Source organism: Branchiostoma belcheri, unplaced genomic scaffold (assembly GCF_001625305.1).
Source record: "Branchiostoma belcheri isolate BF01 breed outbred unplaced genomic scaffold, Haploidv18h27 scaffold173, whole genome shotgun sequence".
NCBI classification, from domain to species: domain Eukaryota; kingdom Metazoa; phylum Chordata; class Leptocardii; order Amphioxiformes; family Branchiostomatidae; genus Branchiostoma; species Branchiostoma belcheri.
Window position 1 is genome coordinate 281731 of NW_017803191.1, and position 6000 is coordinate 287730.

Sequence of the window (6000 nt, forward strand, 5' to 3'; positions counted from 1 at the left end):
ACTGTTGTTTATACACTTTATAAGTACTTGAACGTTACGCTATGGTGGAATTTGTTATCGTTGCATGTTTCATGGTCTAACATTGACAAAAAGGACGACTGCCTTCTCCCGACGTTACGGGGTGATCATTTTCGTCGTACGCCACCGTACGATTTTAATGTACATTTTCAAGCACCCAGAATAAATCGTATAGAAGAAAACACCGACAAGGATCTTAAAGAGAACCTTTTTCGTATAACAAACAGCTGACTTTCAATAATGTCTTCAGTTGCGATCGTACTACGATCTTTTGACGAATATGATGACCGGGCTAAACTACCAAAGAGGAATGACTATGAGTCTGACGGAGAATCTTCGAACTCATCACACCGCTCCACTGCTTCAATCGCAGCATAGCACTGCAATGTTTCTGCCGTTCACGACTGATCATAATGTACACGCTCATGTCACGACGTGCTACCGAAAGGCCGTACTGAGGATATAATTGCCAATTATCCGCACCAATCTGTAGGTCGTTAGTCGCTCATCAGCTCCCAATCTGTTGCTTGCTGGGTGTTCCCGGTCCTGTGGGGGGAGGTAATCATGGCCCGTCGCGCTGGTGCAGTCTTCACGCCTGGTTAGTCCCAGAATAAACCTCCTGTACGAACAAGGACGAACCAACAGTCTCAAGCAACCAGCTACTTACAGCAAGCAGACGGGGGCATATAACGTTTGGCCCGTCTTAACCCTAGTCCTACGGTACCCAACAATTGTTGGATTGCACATGCATCTTCTGTATGCGAGTTGTTTGGAGGGTATTAGAAATTATTATTTGGTGGTGATATGGTGCTTTGTAACTAGTGGTGTTCTGGTGTCCTGTTCTCGTTTACGCCTGTGTAGCCACTTGACTCAGGTGAAAATGTGTGGCCAGCTTCAGTTAGGACTTCGTCTTTACATATTTTAGACAAAATAACTTTTCCAGGGCATTGTGTATACAAAACTGTGTATTGTGTATGCATGCGCCTGATTGAAAAAGTTACTTTATGGTGCAAGTACATGGCAATGTATCGTTTGTTTTGCCGTCTCAGCACTAATAATGCTTCTAGATACGACACGAAGATGACTTTATCACAACGAAATCAAGTAAGTATTGCTGACTTGTCCGCTGTAGCCACACGAATGCCGTGTCCTTGTCGCATGCAAATATCTATGATAGTATTTCCTTGTGTTAAAATAGGTAAATGGCATCATACATCAGTATATCTATAAAAACTCAATTGGGCACCGTGGAAACTGTATAATGTTATTTAGGGTCTATGTACGGATATCGGTGTTCCTTCGTACACCATATGAATATTTACATAGAAATAATTGCTCCCAAGATGCAAATGTTCCTTCATTTCATTGCCAAGATACAAGAGAAAACAGACATTATCATGATGATATAAGCGTATGAATACGTAAAGTACAGCCATGTAAAACATAAGATGCACAATAACCGTGACCTGACAAATTACGTCATAGTGCCATCGTGGAGAGGTCAGAGGTCACGCAGGTGGCTGCTGGAAATGCTCTTGTCTGAGAAGAGGGAAGAAAAACTGCGCTGTGCTGTTGTTGAAATGTTTTACATTTGTTTTGATTATTGGACGCTATGTTGTCCATATTTCCAAACCCAAACGTGCAATCTTCTTTACATACTTCGGATGGCATCGCGTTTCTGTGTTTTGATCAAATATCGTTTGCTGATGACGTAGGTTATGTATAAGGCCAGCTGATTCTGACCTGTGTGATTCAATATTATGAAGCATGTCGTCCAGTTTCCCTTTCTCTGTGTTCTCCCTCTCTCTTGGGAACAGGAACATCTGGCTTCAAAACGTGTCCCTGTCTCCGCTCCTAAAGATTGATAGCTTTGTACAGGTGCAAATGATTGAATTGTGCATAATACGCATGCCTTTATTTGACGTACGTTTTGGTCATTCTGTACTAAACGACTGATCACTGCAACATCTCCGGTGGGAGTTTGATCACGGTAATTTTTGTTGCCGATTATGTCCTGTTTTCTGCTTGCTATTGTTTTCAATTAGGCTAGCGCCATGTGATTAAAGAAATCAGCAACCAGAAAACACTGTACTCTGCAAATAAAAAATAAAAAAGAGGTGAGGTCGGTAGCACTCTAAGATAATACTTAAGTATTGCATGAAGTAAAAATGTATATTCAAAACATTGATATAGTCATCTAAGGCTCGTCACATGCCTTCGTACGGTAGGATTACGACAATAAATTGAGATTGTCGGGATTGTCGTGGATGCGTTGTACAACATTCAACAGTCTTGTGACAGAAAATGATGTCAAAGATTCTTGTCAACGATCGGTTCTGTCGCTGAAGACTCTACTACAAAAATTTATAGGATCGTGAGAGCAGAACAAAAGAACGACTTACGCGCTAACTGAGAACAACAATGGTGCTGTGGTGCAGTTATGCCGCTACGCGTCGAGTCGGATTTTCCCTTTCAGAAGTTGAAAACGATTTCGTCAGTCGGTTAAAAGAGCTGTCAAGTTTGCTTTCACGGCTGATAAAAAGTATAACTGTGTTTTTTCGGCTCAATTGACTTTCCTCAACTTATAACTACAGATACCATCCACTGCAAATTTGACAGAAAAACAAGACTCTGCGAACTTCACAAAAACTACAGGGTCCCTTGACCGGGTGTGGTATGGGTTATGGCGATGAAAATGGACATTCAAGTTGCGTGGGAGAGATAGACAATTTCATCGCGTTTCACAACAATTCATCTGGAAAAGATGTCGGATTAAATGACGCGTTAAATAAACAAATATTGTTTTTAAAAGTGGAGAAATTTTCCTCCCACTCGTCGAGAACCCCCAATGCAGCGCAGCTGGTTCTTTCTCATGATTCTCCTGCGTCTGAGATGTCAAATTCCTCTGTTTTTTTTTATCATCCCCGAGCTTAGTGTCTGTCTGACCGTATGTACACGTACCTGCGGCATGGGACCGCTATTGTAGCATGGTGCTCGCACACCACCCAAATCCAATTACAACGCATTCAGAGCAAATTACGCAGAACTACGTGCCCTTCTGGCGTCCTGGTGTGCCAAAGTACAACGGCAAATCAGATTCACTGCGTTGACACTTTCAATTGAGCGAAGGTCGTCTGTATAATGGCCTGGCAGCAGACGTGTTGTGCATCGGGAAAAAAACTGTGCGGGCAAGCGGGAAGCGTGAGTTCAAGCGGCGCGATCTGTCTGGTACTGATACTAGTCTACGGTGGAAACCGGGACCGGTCTGTTTCATAACATGCAGTCTGTCGTGTGCTTTTATCAGAATTTATGTACATACAACATCAGAACATGCATTCCCCATGTAGTTTGGAATGATATTATGACAGGAATTGTCTTGTCAACCAGCCAAAACTGAAAATTGTATTTTATTTACGAAAGATCTGTGTATCTAGATACATGTATCCCATTTGGCAAACATTTGTGTTGCTTAAGTATTTTTGATGAACTTCAGTGTTTCACGTTATAATGCATTGATGATGATGATGATGATATTTTTACAACGGCTGGGGATGTTACTTCTTGTTCTATTCATCCATAGCTCAAGATAAATGAAAATAACAATGACTAGTTCAACTGAAATTTCTGTATGACGCGCACTCTTGCCAACCGTTTGATTTGACCCTGTTCCCCTTGTACAATCCCATAATTCCACTTAAATCTAGACGCCATAACAGTCGTCTTGGTTGGCTATTCGGTTTTTTCCGGGGGGGGGTTGTAGTTGCTACCGGCTTTCTGACAATCATGAATCGACCAACCTAACACCGACATCCATTCGTCGCTACCATTTATAACCCTGTAGAAACTAGAATACTGATCTACAGAAAAAGATGATATGCTAGCCAAAAAAAGTCAAGCCACGAAGTCCGCATGGAAGCTAGTCTCTACTAGACTCCTTTGTAATGTAGGCTGAGGAAATAGTAGAAATCGGCCTAAAATGAATTAACTGGCCACGGAAGTTAGCCGGCCATAGAGGGTCCAATTTTCCTTTTTAGACCGATGTCTACTATTTACTCAGCCTGCAAAGGAGTCTGCGGGAGAGTCTACATGCAGGCTACCAATGCTGAAGTTGTGTGCGTGTCTCTGACTCCCAGTGTGTGTTGCCATGTCAGATGAGGACGCGACAACGCAGCGCCAAAATATTCTCTCCGGCAGCAAGAGCGTTCTCTCCAGGGAGATTATTTTTTCCTCGAACAGAACGCACTATTCATACACAAACTAGCATCATTGATATTCCCGCCTGAAAAGACATGTTGACAACTCTATCCCACCACTTGGTGCTCCATCTGTTCCAAAGGATGCCGGTAATTATAGCCTTGACAATAATCAACGGTACAAGCGGACCGTTACTAACTAAATATCCCCGTCGCCTTCGCAAACATCGCTGCCTGGAAATAGATAATTTGTTTTGGGTTATTATTTGTAAAGCTCCAAGTGAGCAGGTGGCTGCGGTACAAGATTATCAATCGCGATCTGTTAATCTGGCCAGATTTATCAATTTGCCCACCGGCATAATCGGGATCTCAATCACCCTAATCCGCATCTAATCATTCCCTCAATGTGGCAAGCGCGGCATTAGGTCAACACATGTCAGGGCTGTATAAATGTATACACGCAAATCAATCATTCCTGAAATGGGGCTTTGTCGACGCGAAATTGGCGGAGAAAACGTCATTACTGCGGGAAGAATGAGTCATCAGGAGGTTATTGTGTGGAGGGATGACTCGCCGCATCACATCTGTGGAGGAGTGGTGCGGACGGACACTGAACAGTCCCGACAATAATCACATTAGTCCCGCGGAAACAGAGCAGTCACTTTCGTCAGACGATCTTTTTTTCAGAAGGAATTTCGGAGAGGCTGTGAGTCTGAGAACCCACCGTCGACACGACAACCTTTCCGTGACAAGGCAGATGGGTTTTGTCACGTGAATGCCCTAATTATTAGCTCAATTTCTTGTCGTAAACCTATCGTGCGACGGATTTTATCGTGTCCTCTACGAATCCCGTTAGGAACGATGATGACTGTGGTTGTTTTCTCGTGACAGAGAATTTGAAGACTATTTTTCACTGTCACAACTGATACAGTTACGTCATGCATGAGTCATATCGTTTCAATAGCACATTCATTCACGGATTTGAAAATATTTTCTTGCTTATGTCAACTTTGTGTTTCATATCGATATCAAGGCACTGTAAATACTACGGCAGCCGTCATACACGGCCTGCATATTGGTTCGAACAATGGAACAGTGATGTCTCTCCAGACAAACTGATTCTACCTGCAAAGTCAAAATGTCCGACAAATGTACAAATGATCACGGAGATGCTATGTACGCTCCGTGCAAATGTTGTGGGTTCTTGATACATAAACCATGGAGGTAGAAAAAACCTCCATGCATAAACCAATGGATGAAAACCATGAACATATATCTGCTTGTTGATTATCACCTATACATGCCTTTCCTTCTCATATTACCAATGGCACATATATGACAAATATATATATATTGCAAGGTAATACAGAGATTCTTCGTTAGTACATCCAATGAGGTTTAAAATCAAACTTGGTACATCACAGCATTTTTTCTGCTTTTCATTCACGAAACGAAGAAAACTTTTTAATAGACTGGTGTTGTTAAATCAAATGGCCAATATATCTAAATATATCTAAATATATGTAGAAGACTGGCTACAATTGGTTATAGTCAGGAAACTCTTTAATTTGTTTTTGTTTTGTTTTTCATTTGTTTTTCTTGCCGATAGTTCTCTCCGATCATCCTAGATCATTTCCAAATGCATGTACAGGTTCCCTCAGCCAATGCGCTGGTCTTTTGTTGCTATTGTACATAGCTGCAAGCGCCCCCAACAAAACAGATGGGTAAGGCAGTAGCCATTGTATTTATATTCATGTCAATGACAATGGAAAGTATGCTAATAAACGGC